Genomic DNA, 16,928 nt, shown 5'->3' on the forward strand with positions numbered 1-16,928 from the left:
GTTACTAATGGTAATAATTTTCTATTTATTTTAATAAAATGGAAAAGAGATAATCTTAGTTCAAATTGAAAGGGCAGGTGGCAAAGAAAGCACAGTGCTTGTGTTAGAGGAATGGGGTCCATGACTTGCATAAGACTACATCAACAACAGCAGAGGAAGACACCCATAGCTTATTACATTAAAAAGATGGTGAAAAATGGACGAAGTCTGAAACAGCACTGCAGCATTTGAAATTTCACTGGCATGAAATTGTATGCTGCGGAGCTAGATCTCAGAGAAACAGAGACCTGGGGAAATCTTACCAGGTATGGATGTAAAGAAAGATTCTTCCAAGGTCTCCGTTGGGAAACTCATTACATCTTCATTGAAATCAAAGAAAAGACTCCTTCCTCAACTGTTAAGAATGACATCCATTTTGGGGCAATTTGTGTATTGTTAAATGTTTTACCATGTAAAAAGCTAACCTTTATTCTTTTCAACTTATTGATAAAACTTGATGTGACATAGTTGGGGTTTTTTTAAGAAAATGAATAAGGACTACCTAGAGTAAAAGCTAAATGTATCATGATTAAAATTATTCTGAATTGCCCTCATCTTGTATAACAATAGACAGTTCTTTCTATCTGAAAGGAATGTTTACAACTTTCAGGCTTTTCATCTTTCCTTCCTGCCAGATTTTCTATCAGGGGACATCAGCTGAAATTCTCCTAGGAGTTGCTACTTGTCAATGTGAAAAAAACCAAACCTTACAACAGAATGCAATCACACCCATGTAATCAAGGAACAGAAATAATTTACATAAACAGCCAAACACAGAAAAGCTCAAATTTCAGATATCTCTAGGGAAGTAGCTTAGATATCACAGGAAATCCTCCTTCTTCCACCCTTTCCCCATATCATCATCATCATCTCAAAAAGAGACAGACACCTCACGAAATTTCATATGCATTTGAAAAAATATTTATAGTCGCCCCCAAATTCTTTAAGAGGGATACACTGTAGATTCTCATTCATCACACTGGTGAAGTCTTTTTGCAAAACAAAACAAATGCATATTCTCCTTCTATTTAAAAACTAGTCTCAAGACAAAGACACTAGAGGAAAATTAATTGGGTTTTCACTCTGCAAAAAGGATTCCTTAAATAGCAAAGTGCACTGGTTTTGGCTGGGATAGAGTTAATTTTCTTCCTAGTAACTGGTATAGTGCTGTGTTTTGGATTTAGGATGAGAATCATGTTGATAACACACCGATGTTTTAGTCGTTGCTAAGCAATGCTTACAATTAAGTCAAGGACTTTTCAGGTTCCCAGGCCCTGCCAGCGAGGAGACATGAGCCTTCCGCAGGGGGGGCACAAGAACCTGGGAGGCGGCACGGCCAGGACAGCTGACCCAAACTGGCCAAAGGGATATTCCATACCATATGGTGTCATGCTCAGCATATAAGCTGGGGGGAGTTGGCTGGGGAGTGTCACAGCTTGGAAACTATCTTCCTTTTATGTCCCATTAAGCTGTTTTTATCTCAACCCATGAGTTTTACTTTTTTTTTTTTTAATTCTCTCCCCTATCCCACTGCAGAGGGATAAGTCAATGAATGGCTGTGTGATTGTTTTAGCTGCCTGCCATGTTAAACCACAATGCAAAGATATCTGGTAAGACTATCTCAGTCAAATAAGATTTTTTTAAATGTCTTTTGGAGAGAAAGATCTGTATATGTATATACCACATGTTTAGATAAAGCTATACTCTTCACTGAAGTGAATCTAAGATAAAAAATCACACCTTTGGCATTTTTCTGGTTCTTAATCTTCTCATAACAGTGAAACATCTGATAAAGATCCACATTTGTTACACAAAAAAGGTCCTATGAGCAGTTGAAAAGAGTCATTAACTTTTCTTGATAGTAGTGGAAAAGTTGATTTGTTTCTAACATGTCCCTTGAATAAACATTTTCTGCTGTTCACAAAGTAAGATTTCCTGATTTCTGAGTTACCTGTGGCCCAAATCTTGCTTGTACTCCAAGAAGTCATCCGCTTGTCTGCTTTGGCCCATAGTTATGCACCAGGAACTGCAAAGCAATGCTTCCACTCTGCTGCTGCTGGGTAGCCACCGGCTCCCTGCAGAGCCTCATAGGTGCATCCAAAACTTCTGTTTATCCTACATATATCCTACATATACAGAATATGTTGTCCTACTGGTGAACATCGGACTCCTGGGCCCTAAATCTCACCTCAGTCATCCCACAAGATGTTTCCAACAGGCAAAAAAGTTAACATTCTGCAGAGGGTGATATATTCATGGTTGGGTTGAAAACTGCATGAAATGTATTCTGGCTTGTCCATGGTTAACACCTAAAGAGATCACAGGTGCACCCATAGCAGCAGTGACCTCTATGTTCACAACAACAGGCAACATCAGGCTTTGGAGAAGGAAGAGCAAAGAGAGATGATGAGAGATATGAAGGGCTGCAGCCTTTTTTCTTAAGATCACGACAGTACATGTTGCACAGGGAACAGATGTATTACAGAAGTACATGGGGCATGAGCAAAGTCAAAGGGTTGCGGGGTACATACTCAGCCAAGGCAATCTCCAAGTGTTGTGGGATGGGAGTGCTACTGTCTTCTTTAGAAGAGTGTTGGCTTTGAGCAATGTGGATATACAACCCTCTGTCCTACCGAGCCTTGGGACAATACAGGGTCTCATGGGTTCCCTCCTTCTCCAAAGTGGAGGTGTCCATTTTTACCTCATATTCTACACTTCTAACATGTGTGACTGCTTTGATTCTAATAGTGGTTTAAGGCTGGTGAGCCACTGGGAATGCTATATGCTTAAAAATTCCATCAGCACAGTCAAACTAAGGTTTCAGCATACAACACAGCAAAGTCAACCCTCTGTTTACCCTTTCCTTGGGTTCCAACGTTTTTCTAATCCTCGTGTTTCTACTGCACATCGTTGCACGTTCAGTTTCTACATGTTCAGTCTAAACTGAAGCTACCAAAAGCAAAGATATTTCAGTGGAGCTCAGAGAAGGAGGTCTTATCCCAATGACATACAACAGTACATTCCTTAGTTGTTGTACAGAAGCTCTTGAAAAGACAGTGAGTTTATCCCCACATAAGCTTTTCTTAACAAGTTACAGTATTATTTCTGTAATAAATTGAAGAAGTTCAGATACATTAGGATTGTGTGTCTTTCTCAAGGTCACAAAAAATCTGCCAAACTGGAAATTTCACCCACGTTTTCTGAGTCACATCTCAGTGCTTAACAACAAGGTCCTTTTCTCTTGCATCTCTTGGAGATACACTGATGTAACAACAGTTTGAAATCAGAATGAAGCTTGGATTATTTTTTTCTGTTTTACCATTCATTTCTACAGTATGCATGGCATTATTTAAGAAAACAGGAGGCACTGACTGGCATCAGTTTACTGGATTTTGCTCCAGAAAGCAACAGAGCAGGTCAGCAAGCAGTGACATACTAGAGGACACCAAAAGGAATTCCACCTGTACAGATCATCCACCCTCTGCCACTTCTCATGAACATCAGTGTAGTAGTTGCTTTCATCCACGCTGACATCTGGCATATGCAAGACAGCATCGTTATTCTGCAGAGATTCTTGTAGAAGTGCACATAAGCGCTTGATTGAAACAGTTAAAAAGTGTGTTTTGGTGAACAGTATGAATTCTTGGAAGGAAACTCTAAGGATTTTTATATCTTCTATGTTCATGGTTCTTTTCATTGTTTCTTTACAGAAGTATTCTGAAAACACCTTGAAGCAGAAATCTTGTTTACTAGCGATGTAATAACCCCTGTAGATGTTGAACTGCAAACCCCCCAAGTTTTAACACTTGTCCAAATAGCTTTGATTTACAGCTCTGGAGGAAGGCCACAGAACTCTGCTGATTTCCACTAGCTGAAAATCATGTCACTGGTCTCAGAGAGAATGTAGAAACGCTCAAAAGCAAAACTATCCTACTAGAAGAGGAAATTTTAACAACATTTCATCGGCACCTTTCACATTGAAGAAGCTTGCTATTGATTTAAAGGAGCACAGATGCCACAGTAAAAACAAACAGCAGTCATAGCCAATAAAACGGTAGCCACCATATAAAATATTTACGGTTTAAGGTTAAAGTGGCATACATTTCTTTAGGGATCTTTCAGTCATTACAGGAAATCACTTTGAATCGGGTTTTCTAAGAAAAGAACTAGGAAACATGAGCATTGCAAATTCAAGGTGCCTAATTTGCTACTCAAACACATTTATTTTCAGAAGGTGGCTGTTCATCTGGTTGTGGCAACCCCTAGTCATTTCTTAAAATCCAATCATAAGTATACACTTATGTATTGCAATTATTTCTTCATTTTTTGTTACTTGTGTTCTGGATTTCTTCTGGGGCTGTGGTCCAGTAGCATTGCCATACTGCTTCATTCTGAGAGCATAGTTCACTGCTAGGGAGTCAGGTACTGTATTCTCACAATAAAAAACATCTGCTTTTTGACAAACAGGGGGGCTTTTATACATTCTTTTGCTTTTTGCTTTTCTATTTTATAATACCATTGCACTTTTTACAGTCTTTGAGGTACCTTTACATTTTCTGTACTCCTACATGATTTTTCAGGACTAATATTTATAGGTGCCTCTGCATTTGGCATGTAGGACAAAGTCAATGAAAAGTCTGTCACGCTAGACATTTCACCTAAAATACCTAATACACATTATGTGTTTCAGATAACTAAATAAAATGCAGACTTGAGAATTATTAGATAATTAGAAGAGAAACTAATAATCTACAATCCCTAACAATCTCCATTATAAAGATTCCTCTTCATTCCAGTATTAGCACACAGGGTTTTTTACACTAACCAGTAGTAACTGGTTAGTAACTAACTTGTAGTTACATACAGATTTGTCTTAGTGACACAAAGTAGCCAGTTCTTTTTTCTCACTAACAATCCTCAGAATTCCTGGAATTTTTTCAAGATGACTGAACATTACAAGGTCAGAGTGACAGGGTCCTCAAGCAGCATCAGCACGCCTTACTCCAAGAACCGCAGACTGCAGCTACACCTTCTAAAACAGAGACATGGGGAAGTGAAAGATGTACAAAGAGACTTAAGCTCCATTAGAGAACTCACCAACTTTTCCATAGCTTCGCTCTCACTGTTGTGGACTTACCTGTTTCCAAAAAGAAAGATGAACTAAGAGAATGTAAAAGTTATTGCCGTACACATGATCAATTTTTCTTCATAGTACTTTTTCAAGAATGGGACTTAATGATTCATTAATTGAAAGAAAACTTGAATGTCTTTCCTTCCTATGCACATAAATTTCCACAGATAATGTCCATTGTACGGTAACTACTAAAGTTTAATATCTTAGAAGACTAAAGAAATTTCCTCAAATCTGAAGATTTTATTCCCATATTCTTTAATTTCATTAGCAATTTTACTAAATGGACATAGCTTTCCAGCAGGTTTAATAAGGTATGGTTTGAAAGAAACTCCATTTAAAATGTTTACTAACCAATAGCAGTGTAACACTAACATTGCATTAGGACTTATGTGATGAATTTGCCTTTGATGTCCACACTTGTGAAAGTACACTTCTGAAAAGCACACCTTCAAACCTGCCACTAAAAGAAAGTGAAGAGGCGACTTTAAGCCCGTTGTGTCTTACAGAGAGATGTCGTTTGCTTCAATTCTCTTAAATGGCATGCGAAATATCATCAAAGGATTGACCTGCAATTTTGAAATGTATGCAGAGAAAGTTATAAAGAAAACAAAAGGGTTTTGGAATTGCAGTGATTAGATAGTCTCAGTTGTAGGGAGAAAAAAAAGACTGGTGAAGTGATTGCCATACAAAAGCACTAAGTACAGAGCTTAGCAGAACTATAATAAAGGCAGGACGTTAAATTTGTAAGGATAGCAATCTTAGTATCCAAAGACATTAATCAAAAATTACAAGAGATACAAACAGTGATGTGTCGTGGCATTTTCCAGCCTTGAAGTACTGAATTGGGGAAGACATGTGTTGCTCACCAGCTGTCTGTTTTGGAGCACAGCCTTGCCGTTCAGGTGGATCTTGCAGCTCCTGGAGCACGTCATGGATTAGATGCTCACTGGTCTCATCGCGTATGGCAATTTGCATTCAAACCTCGCCAGGAAATTCGGTCTTGAAAACGGTTCTACTGTAATGTTAATCCTGCAAAGTGAAGCACTCAGAAGTTAAGGAATATTAATGGTAAGAGTATGGTTTATTGTCCTAACATTGAGTCATTGTCTCCATGATGATACACTTTGATATTCTTTAATTAGGCAATATGCATTATGATTTCTGCTGGAGTTCTGCCTTAGGTTATTGTATTGAATAATAACGCAACATATGTGTTTTGACTGCTTGACAGCCACCACTTGTAGTAGTCAATCTAGCAATTATAGTTCACAATTTCTAATATTTCTGCATTTAGCAATTGTATTTATTAGAAGTAATACCAACTGATACTATCAGACCTAATAATTCTCCAAAGGATGAGTATATAAATCAGCAGGAAAACATTGTCTCTTGGAAATACTTCATATTGGTTAATTCCCTGTAGAATTTTGCAGACACTCTATTCCATTATCAAAATTAATTATGTGATTCACTGAGTGCTCAGTTCCAAGAAAACGTTAAATCTTCTGTGTATCTTAACGGCTTTACGCTTTAAATATCCCACAACACTTTATGCACCCTGTACATACTCTCTAGGATAAGTGCTTTCTTCCTTGGTTTGGAGTGCTATAACTTCCAGTTACTTGCCGCCCACAATATTTATCACAGAGAAAAAAAATTCACATTGATTAATTAGTCAGTTAAAGAATTTAAAATGTTTGTTACGTTAGGCATTAATGCCTGTATGTCTCTTGTTCTCTCTCAGATTTTTCCTTTTTAAATAAATACTTCAAAAACATTTGCTGCTGATGTTAGTGGGAGAGCTGTTATTTCGTTATGACATTGTTTCACTATATCTGCCATTTGAATTAATGGGTATACTTTTAAACTACAAATGCCAGAATCTTAAAATTTCTAAGAGGAACTTTAAGACAGTCAGGTGCAAATAAAATATTTCTTAAAACTCAGTCTGAAAGATTGAGCGGAACCATAAAACAATAATAAGAAGGTAACTGTTTTAAATAAGAAAGTGGCAGACACAGCCATGAATACGTCCTCTCAGATATTTTGAAATAACGGTGAATGGAGAGGAATGTAAAGCAAATGCCACGATAAGAATTATTCCTATTTTCTCCTTGTACATAAATGACAAGGCTTATAAACTGTGAAAACATGGAGCAGCCTATTAGACTGGAAGTACAGCAGCTTCCAGAATACTACAGAGACACACAACTAAAAACAGTCTCATTATTAATAAATAAACATTGTTTGAGTACTGACAGCTGCAAAGTAATTAGTATTTGCAAGGAGCGTTGCAATATCTTGAGGACTGAGCCTGCAAATGTCAGAGCCCTCTGTCCTTTATCCAATATTTTAGTTTTGCACATGCACTGGGGTTTAATTAAAATTTTCTTGAAGTAGTGACAGCTCATAAGGAAAAAAAATAGTAGAGATAACACAGAGCAAAAATACAATACACAAGGACCTCAGGTTCCAGAATTGAAACATTATTTTGCAACCTGCTTTTGGTTTGCTGAACAACATTTGAATGCCATAATGACGGTACACAAATGCAATGAAAAAGAACTGTTGTTTTTCAAGTTGGGAAGATATTGTACCCTGCATTTTGCAGAATTTCAATATTCAGTGTATGAAGAGAGAGAGAGGGGAAGGCTGTTTTCTGAAAGAGTTTGTATGCAGCTGACAACCCCATGCATTGCAAACCAATTGAAAACAGTAATAGAAAAAAAAAAAAAAAGAAAATTTAAAGAGTTTAACTGATATTTTAACACACAGTTATGAGTGAGTGAACACTGCAGTTCTGGCACTCCTGCTGGGCTGAATGCAGACCAGAGAAGGACCATACTGTGCCTACCATCAGCCTGCTATTATTTCTTCAACAAAACCTTCATTCCCTACTGCTGCTAAATACCCACTTCCAAACAAGCATAAAACGAGCAGGGGAAAAGCCCATCCGTCCCATGACATTTATGGCAAAATCGACTAACGATTGTTTTTGCTGGCTCAGCCCTCAGGTGCATGTATTGCACATATTATGTAGCTGTTCTGAATCAAGCAAAAGGAGAAAATTTTCTATTTTGTATCTCTTCCCAGCTTTGACAGTGATGACTTGAACAAGTCATTTTTGTACATCCATTTCTCTGTTTATAAAGTGGAGATAATGAGGCCTCATTTGTAAAGGATTCAGAGTTATCATTGAAAAACTCTGACTAAAACTAGGTCTTATTATTAACTACAGAAGTGGCCATCAGATGTTCTAGAGGACAATAAAGCCCTTTACAGTGCATCTATTATTGTGCAATGTTCATGAATAGGGGGGAAAAAAAATAAAAATAAGATATTTCATGATTCAAAGGAGTTGTGACAAATTCTTGCAAGCTCATTCTTCTCTCTCAGCTGCGAATGGACTTGGCCTGCCTGTGTGAAAGCACTCCACTGCTTGCTTTGCATTTCTGTCATGCTTGCCATGGCGGAAGAAAGGATGTTCAAGGCATGTCTCTCACCCGGGCAACACTCGCTGGTTCATTCTCAGCGCCCCGCAACAAGAGCTGTGGCTGTTTCGTGTGGCTGCATACCTCTGCCAGGCAGATTTGCTGCTCCGAGGGACCGATGGCTTGCATTTGCTAGGAGGGACTAATCAACTGCAACTGCTAATTGCTAGTGACTTTAATGAGAGCATGAACACAGGCAATCCTTGTCTAAGCAACGTTGGCTGGGCTAGCAGAAGGGAAGATTTAGCTACTGATCGTGAAATTATCTGTCTTCTCTTTAATTTTGTAGGGCGTTTTTTTATCAATTTGAAATATATTTGGTAACAAAAGACTAGCCTCTTAAAAAGGATTTTTTTCTTTCACTCTGAGGAAGAATAAAATGTAATAAGCTATAGGAAGAAAACAGATGTGCAAATTCACAACAAAACAGAATATTATATAAATTAAAATAATATTTCATCTTATTTTAAAATTTGTATAGAAATTACAGTTTTTTTGACTGAATGTGAATTCTATCAATATCACTAGTAATGTCAGCACTTTTCAAGATCTAAAGCTAAAAGCTGCTTTACTTTCTAGGTAACCTGGTATATACATATGCCAGAACTTACAGAAGATGCTATGCAGTGAACTTAACCTTGAGGGAATTGCTTTCATATTTATATTTCCTGATTTTTTAACAATCAGCCATGTAGGATCTTACTGTTGCATCAATAGAAAGATATCGGCTTTGTTGAGGCCCTTGCAGCTCAATACTTATATAAATCCAATATCTTGTAATCAGGCTTCTGGATCAGCGATAGCCATTGTTTTCCCAGTATCCACTCTCAGAATGATTTCTTAAAGCACTATTGAAGGCACTTCTCAGTGTGTTTATAAGAAACTTTATAAGAAACCCTCTGTGCCACAGTGCATAGCAACCTTGGCTTCCTCATCTTTATTTCATTAGAAGTCAGAGACACTGAAAAAACTTTATTTCTGATTGTCAGAAATCAGAAACACTTGAAACATATCTGAGCAAAATGTGTTAATAATTTACTCCATTTTCTTTCCAGATGTTTTTGTAATACACTATTTAGCTGTAACAGCAAGGATAGGATTAGTTTGGGCTATCTATCGCGAGATGGAATGAGGAAAGGAACTGCTGGTTCTCCCGTTGAGGTTCCTGCCACTGTTAAAAAGAGAAAGCCGTAGGAGTGCCTGTGCCTGGGTTTCAAAAATCATCAAAGTTTATTTAAGTGCTAAAAAGTTAAACAATATATCTGTATGCCTAGAGTAGTAGGCAAGGCAGCACAATGGGAAAGGATCTGTAAACAGAAGCGACTGCAGCAAAGGCTACTCCCGCTCCTACCATGTGATAGTGCAGGGGTTATTTCCGTTTAAATTCAGTCTGGATTGAGCCATTCAACCCATTCTTTGGGTTGAGTTTTTCGGCTACTCATGTGGTCGCACTCTTTTTGTAAGGAAAAAATGTGAAGTACATGGTGGAAGATCTTGTGGTGGTACAACCTGCACATTGGTTCGGAGCATAATGTACTCATTAGCACTGAAGCACTTAGAGAGCAAAGCTTCTGATTTAGTTTCCTCTGAAAAAAATCTATTTCACGAACACCAAAACTGCTCTCAGCAGTGAAGCAACACATGGTAAATGGAGAAAAGCAGGGGATTAGCTTCAAAACTGTACTTCTGCTCTGAACAAAATCAGTGAAATAGACATAGCCATTAGCACTCTCCAGGCCAGTTAGAGCAGACAAAGAGTTCATTTGGTACAGCACTTCTGCTGTCCCATACAAATGTAAAGTGCACTGCAATTTCCTACCCATAGAGCTCAAATTACATCTTTTCTTCAATTTCTACTGCTTCTAAATCCTTACTGAATTACACACATATTACTGAATGTTACAAGTAGTAAAAGAAATGTATCGGTTGCATTTAGATCTCTAGTCTCTGTTATTTACATCCATTTAAGCTTTATTATCATCCAGCTACACTTGATAATATTCACAGTTGTAACTAAAAAATAATAAACTAAAACCACAAATAAACTAAAAAAAAAAAACAAACCAAAACAAATAAATTATCAGGACAGGCAAAGATGGAGATATCACATGCCTTTTAGAGATGGGACTTCCAAGAGTGGCAAAGCACAGGAATGACAAAAGACATCAGTGTGCTTTACAGGACTGTATGACCAGTACTCTTTTCATTTACCCTAGCAGAAATCAGCCTCATGAGCTCAACACCGTAACCCGGAAGGAAATGAGAAAAACACCTCATCTTCCATATGTTAAGGTTTTAAGGGAATTCAGAGAGATCTCTGGACCAGTTCACACATGCAGAGATGTGTGCTGACTTAAGTGCCCAACAGTATGTGGGGCATCTGCTCCTGAGGGTAACCTGTGCCCCCTGCAAGTGAAAGCTGGAGACTGGACAAGATACTCTTAAGTGTCTAAAATGTCACCACACCTTGTGTTTAGTTCTCGGACTTTATAAATACTCATCCTTTTTAAAAGGAAGTGAGAAGCAAAAGTCCCCAAGAAGAACCACCAAACGGGCTGCCACCCTAGGTTCAGGAGCCACAATTTGGGACTTCTGCGTGAAAAAATATATTCTGCTATAACTGATGTTCTTGTTTTTTAGTACATAGACAGGTTGCTCATTCCTTATAATTGAGGTATATAATATATTAATAGCGCACATCCATTATACTTATCAACTACCTTAACTTTCAGTGTTGTGCCAGGAAGTTAGATTTCTTAAGGGAAAAACATTTGTCCTTGCAGATGGTTGGTAGAAATGCAATCAATTACCTAAGGAATTAGGAGTGAATTATTTGAAGAATGCTTTTTATAGGGTATGCAATACATAAGTTTGTCCCTAGACAGTGCGCTGGGAATTTCTGGGAGTAAATACCCTTTGCCTGTGGAACAGTTTAATCAGGCTCTTCCTACACCTGAACGGACCTCACCTTTTAAGGGTCAATGGTTAGAATATAAAGGTGTTTACTGAGAAATTTTAGCAGAAACTCGGGAGAAAATATGAATCCATTCTTTGTCTCACATTTAAAAATATTTTATTTTCCTGAAACTAGTCTGTGAACACAAATGAATAAGCAACTCTAAAGAGTAATTCCTGAAGGAATTGTGTGGAGATAATCCTAAATAAATATTTGCAGATTCTCATGACTAATTAATAAATTGTTGATTTACACTGTCACACATTGTTCAACTCCTGGCAGTATGTTACAGAATCTTTGCATTAACTTTGGCTTTCATATGAATGCCTGAGTGTTGGTGAGGCTGTCAGATGTTGTCTCCTGACTGACTGGTAGGCAGCATGTCTTTTTACAGCCAGGCAAAATATCAATTTTCTACATTTTCAACTTTTCAGGCACCCTTGGGAGTAGAGCACAGCTTGTAGAAATTGTGCTGCAATGAGATTTATTGCCAGCCAGCACCAACTTATTTAATATAAGTGGGAATAATTGCTCTCTAAAGTATATGAGTATTACGTAAAAGATTACCTATTCTGAAAGAACTTTGTGGTCTTTAAGTGCTGGATCAAGGAGCCAAATTTTAAGCAGCACATCATTTCTGTTCCTATCTATATAACATTAATTTGGATCCTCTGTGATTATGGAAACCAGATTTCATCTACAAACTCTCATTCTGTTCTTTTGTCACAACATTCCTACTTCCTTCACTGAATGCATAGTTACTCAGTATTACTTTTCATAAATATCAATCAGTTCTTGGCCACATGCCCTTTTCACTAACATATTTTCCATGTGCTGAACAGAAAAAATAACTACTTGTTTTTTAAGAGTTTCTGTTTCCACAATATGTGAAATAGACAGCAGATGTTAAGGCATGTATTTTAGTATCAGTTCTGTGAAAAACATGGAATTATTATACCTACTTGCACACCTGGAATTGAAGTATACAGAAAATGCCTAAATTTCCAAGTGATAGCTAATTGTGGATGCTAACTGCAGAAGCTCAAGTATTTTTTTTTTTCCAGTGGATTTAGCAACATATGATACTTTCCTGGGTTTAAAATAAACCTCCTGCTAATTGCATTTGTTCTCCTGAGCACATCTGTGAAAGAGGTCGGGAGTATCTTCACCTCTACCGTAGAAAATGAGAAAGATGAGTTCCTCTTATCCATTCTTTTATTGCTTGCGACTGCAGTAACGTTCACTTTGCCTGTGGAGGGACTTATTCCTATTGTCAAATTGTGAGTTGCTTCCAAGAGCAAAGAAGAACTAGCATTTTTTAAATATGAGACTCAGATTTTTTAAGAAAAACAAAGCTTTTCCTTACTACCGTCTCAGAAGAGATTAATATTTTGTGCTGAAATTTATATATATGTACACATAAATCTATGTATTTGTATATATGTATATGCATACTAGCCAATCAGGATTCTTATCAAGGGAATCCCAGCCTAACAGTGACATTTCCCAAAATGGCAAGTAACCGGAAAAAATACAAGGCAAGACTTGTAGCTCCTATAAGTTTTGCTGTGGTGAGCTTCAAGTCTGAAAACCAGAAACCCTTCATTTTCAAAGTCATATCCTGTTGCGGTTAATTTTCTAGAACTTAGATAAACTTAGAACAAATGCAAAATCGTGAGTGCTTCATAAACACACACCCCCCCCCCAAAAAAAAAATATTTTTTTGTGTTGGAAGGGAGGGACACTGCTTTGTACCGTGTCAAAGCTGAAATTTTTATAAACAGCTATTGTCTGCCCTACATCTTTAAAACAAACCTGAATTTTTCTTCTTTTTTTTTTGTGTCCAACCATCTCTTTTATGTTTTGCTTTATTCTTAGATATCAGCCTCTATTCTAATCATAAATACATTTCACTTCATGATGAAGTGTATCCTGTGTTTAGAAAATGTTCTAAGATGAAAATCATAGTAAAGATGAGGGGGTTTTTTTAATATACCTATCATGTTCCTTTCTAATAAACCGAATTTAACACAAAATACACATTAGAGCACATTTGTTTTAAATAATATTATATTAAATATCATCAGTTTAAGCTAACAAACTGACATAGACACTTAAGATTAATTTTAAGGCAAAGACTTCAAATGTATTATTTCAAAAATATTTTCTTAATTCTGCATATTACTCCAATCTGTGTTTTAAACTTCTTTTGCCTTCCAGAATGTGAATAATATGATTTGCATTAACTGTCCTTGCTGTGGCGAAAAATCCCATAGAGATAATATTTCAGGAATTTGTACCCAGCCTTAACTTTGATCCACTAAATCTCACCTGTTTTGGCAGATGTCCTAAATGTAATTATATAAAGAAACTACTCATGAGGACCTGCAAGGTACCTGCCTGTAACCAAAATTACTTGGCTTAGAGAAGGGTAACTTAACACTGCAGTGGTATAAATATAAGTGAAAGTCCTCAAAAAACACATCTGCATGACCACGAGTCATAGTTACAGCTCTTAAATAGCTGTTTGTACCAGACAACTAGAATTTTGAAATATAAAACATTATACATGATGTGTCTTATGTATCTTGACATTTACCTTTATTAAAAAGTACCTTAAAAGAAGAATTCATGATTTACAACACAGTGGATGTCACCAGCTACATTAAAGAGTTCCATATTTCTTACCCCGTTTAACTATGTGGGCCATTTTGTGTAATTTGCAGCTTTTGTGTGAGTTGAGTGAGTAGGGGCGGAGTGGAAACGGAGATCGCTGAGGAGCGGGCAGGAGAACTGCTGCTTCTCCACAAACTGTTGTGGCTGCATCTGACAGGGCAGCAAGTTTACTGCCTCCAGCAATGAACCTGCAAGCCAGACTTTTCCAGCAAATTCTTCTGGGGCAGCATCGCCTCCTTGGCAGGGTGGAAGATGGATGCTAGCCCTGACTTTCCCGAGCGGTTTTTGACAGAAGTAGCTTTCATATGACATTTTATTTGGTTATAGAACCAGAGTTGCTGTGCAGAAACCAGAGTTGCTGAGCATATCGCTGCTTTGGTACAGCCTAAGAGCCTATTTTCAGCTGCAACGGGAAGAGGCTTTGAGCCTCTCTGAACTTTCTTTTCTTTTTGTACTTGCTTGCTTCTCCATCTCTAGAAAAATGTAGCTATCATCCACCATGTTTCATACTACAACAGAAAGAAAAATGGAGCAGATTCCTCTTCTTCTCTAACAATGCCTACATAATGACATTTATAAAAGATAAATTTGAAATGAAGCACCCTAGCTATTAATAAGGGATTAAATACATTGCCCCATGCAGAACTGCATTGTATAGTATCATTTTTATACTAAATTGCTCTTCAGAAAAGTACTCTTTATTGTTCATATATTTCACAAATACCATACCTATAGTAATGATTTCAGATATTACAGTACAGTGGACACATTGTGTTTTATCATGTGATTAAAACATCCTCCATTCAAAGAAGGTGTATTTTTGTGAAATATTTGATTGGGGAACACACTGTCTAACATCTTTTTAAATATCAAGTACTGGGAATGAAGTGTCAGCCCAAATTAAAAAAAAAAAAAAAAAAAAGACAAACCCAAGCCCCCAAATCCTCAAAATAATGATTTTTCACTTTAAGGTGTATCACAAACCTTACAGCTCATGGAGAATGAGAAAACCTTCCCTGGATCACTAATGCCAGAGGAAAAAGAGATAGTAGGTCTTACGTAAGTTTGTCAAGTTAATTGTAAATTGTAATAGCTTTTCAAAATGAGAATACTTGAGTTTGTGACACTCATTTTATATTCATACAAACTGTATTTGAAGTATAAATATTTAACACTGGGACTCTACCATTTGGAGTCTCTGTAGGCAGTGCCAATATCTTCTGTGAGCTAATTTACAAGTAGACACGTAGCAAGGGGACATACAACAGTGCATTCCCACTTTTGATGTCTGGAGGTCAGAGTATGAATCATCTCTTAAAAAAAAAACCCAATGGGATTTCTGATTTTCAAGATCACCAGAAATTTGGGGTACAACAGAAACTTGGAATAAGGATATTCTGAAGCTGTGAGGAGGGTAGGCTGGAGGGAGGTGTAGCAGTGCTCTGTCAACACACAGGTGGATCTCAGCCCTCAAGGACATGCTCCTTTGGCAAAACCTGAGTAAAACCCCAAGGTGTAGTTTAACAGGTAGAACTGCAGATGTAAAAGTATGTCCTTCTATATATATTGAATTATTTTCATTTGGAGATCCTAAAATGTGGGCATATTTAGTTACTCTGTCCTGTAGTAAAGCTTCCATGTGGTCCTTCTTGTTATTGTGGGCAAATGCTGATATGGTAATTAGTTTACTTATTTAAATGGGAAATGCTAGTGTCCTTCAAAAAGGCAGTGGATAAATTCAGAGAACCTAAACATCATTTATTATGAGTTGTTCTTGTTGATTTTTAATCTTTCTGCATATTAAAAACTGTAATATCCCTTTCAGGAGGTCTGGATTATTTCCCCATAATATGCCATTACAGATATAGAATTCAGAGAGTGTTGCAGTTTTAATCTTTTCATGTGTTAAAAATATAATATTCTTTCCAGGAGGTCTGGACATTTTACTGCAGGTGTATGCCACTGCAGGTATAGAACTCAGAGGGGGTTATGTTTGCACCTGGTCAGAAGGACCTCCACTTTTCTGATACTGTCAAGGAAAAGCAAAACTCCTCCTTTATCATTTAGTTATGATGTATGGGGTCTTTTGTAATATACGGTACTTCATTTGGAAAACAAAAAGTAATTAAAAGCAGATAGAGATCGTTTTTGTCTACGTATGTTCTTCTACCATATCAATAATTTTGAATCAAAAATGCTCCATAGAATTACAGAACTTCAAACGCAAGCTCAAAAGAGAAAGCTTAGAGTCTGCTACCCTATGATTTAGGACATGCTCAGTACGACAGACTGCAGCATCCAACTTCAAGGTAAGTGAATGTGAGTGTCTTCTGTGCTAAAACTGCTCTTCCATGACTGGTTAAAATAATTCTTCATTATTTGCTTTCCACCCACCAGAACTACCAGTTGTAGAAGTATTACCGAACTAAGCTTTGCAACGTCTCTGTGAAGATCTATAATGTTACAGATTAAAGTTTAGCTAGAGAAATAGTCTGGTTTCCTCAGTTTTGGACTGGAAGAGTAAGTCATGGCTACTGTCTCCTCTGTCCTTAGAAAGATTTTCATCCATTCTCAAACCAAAAAAAATAAATAAATCGGAAAACAGAGGAATTGTAATGAAACCAGAGAAAGC

This window comes from Grus americana, chromosome 1 (genome assembly GCF_028858705.1).
Source record: "Grus americana isolate bGruAme1 chromosome 1, bGruAme1.mat, whole genome shotgun sequence".
NCBI lineage: Eukaryota > Metazoa > Chordata > Aves > Gruiformes > Gruidae > Grus > Grus americana.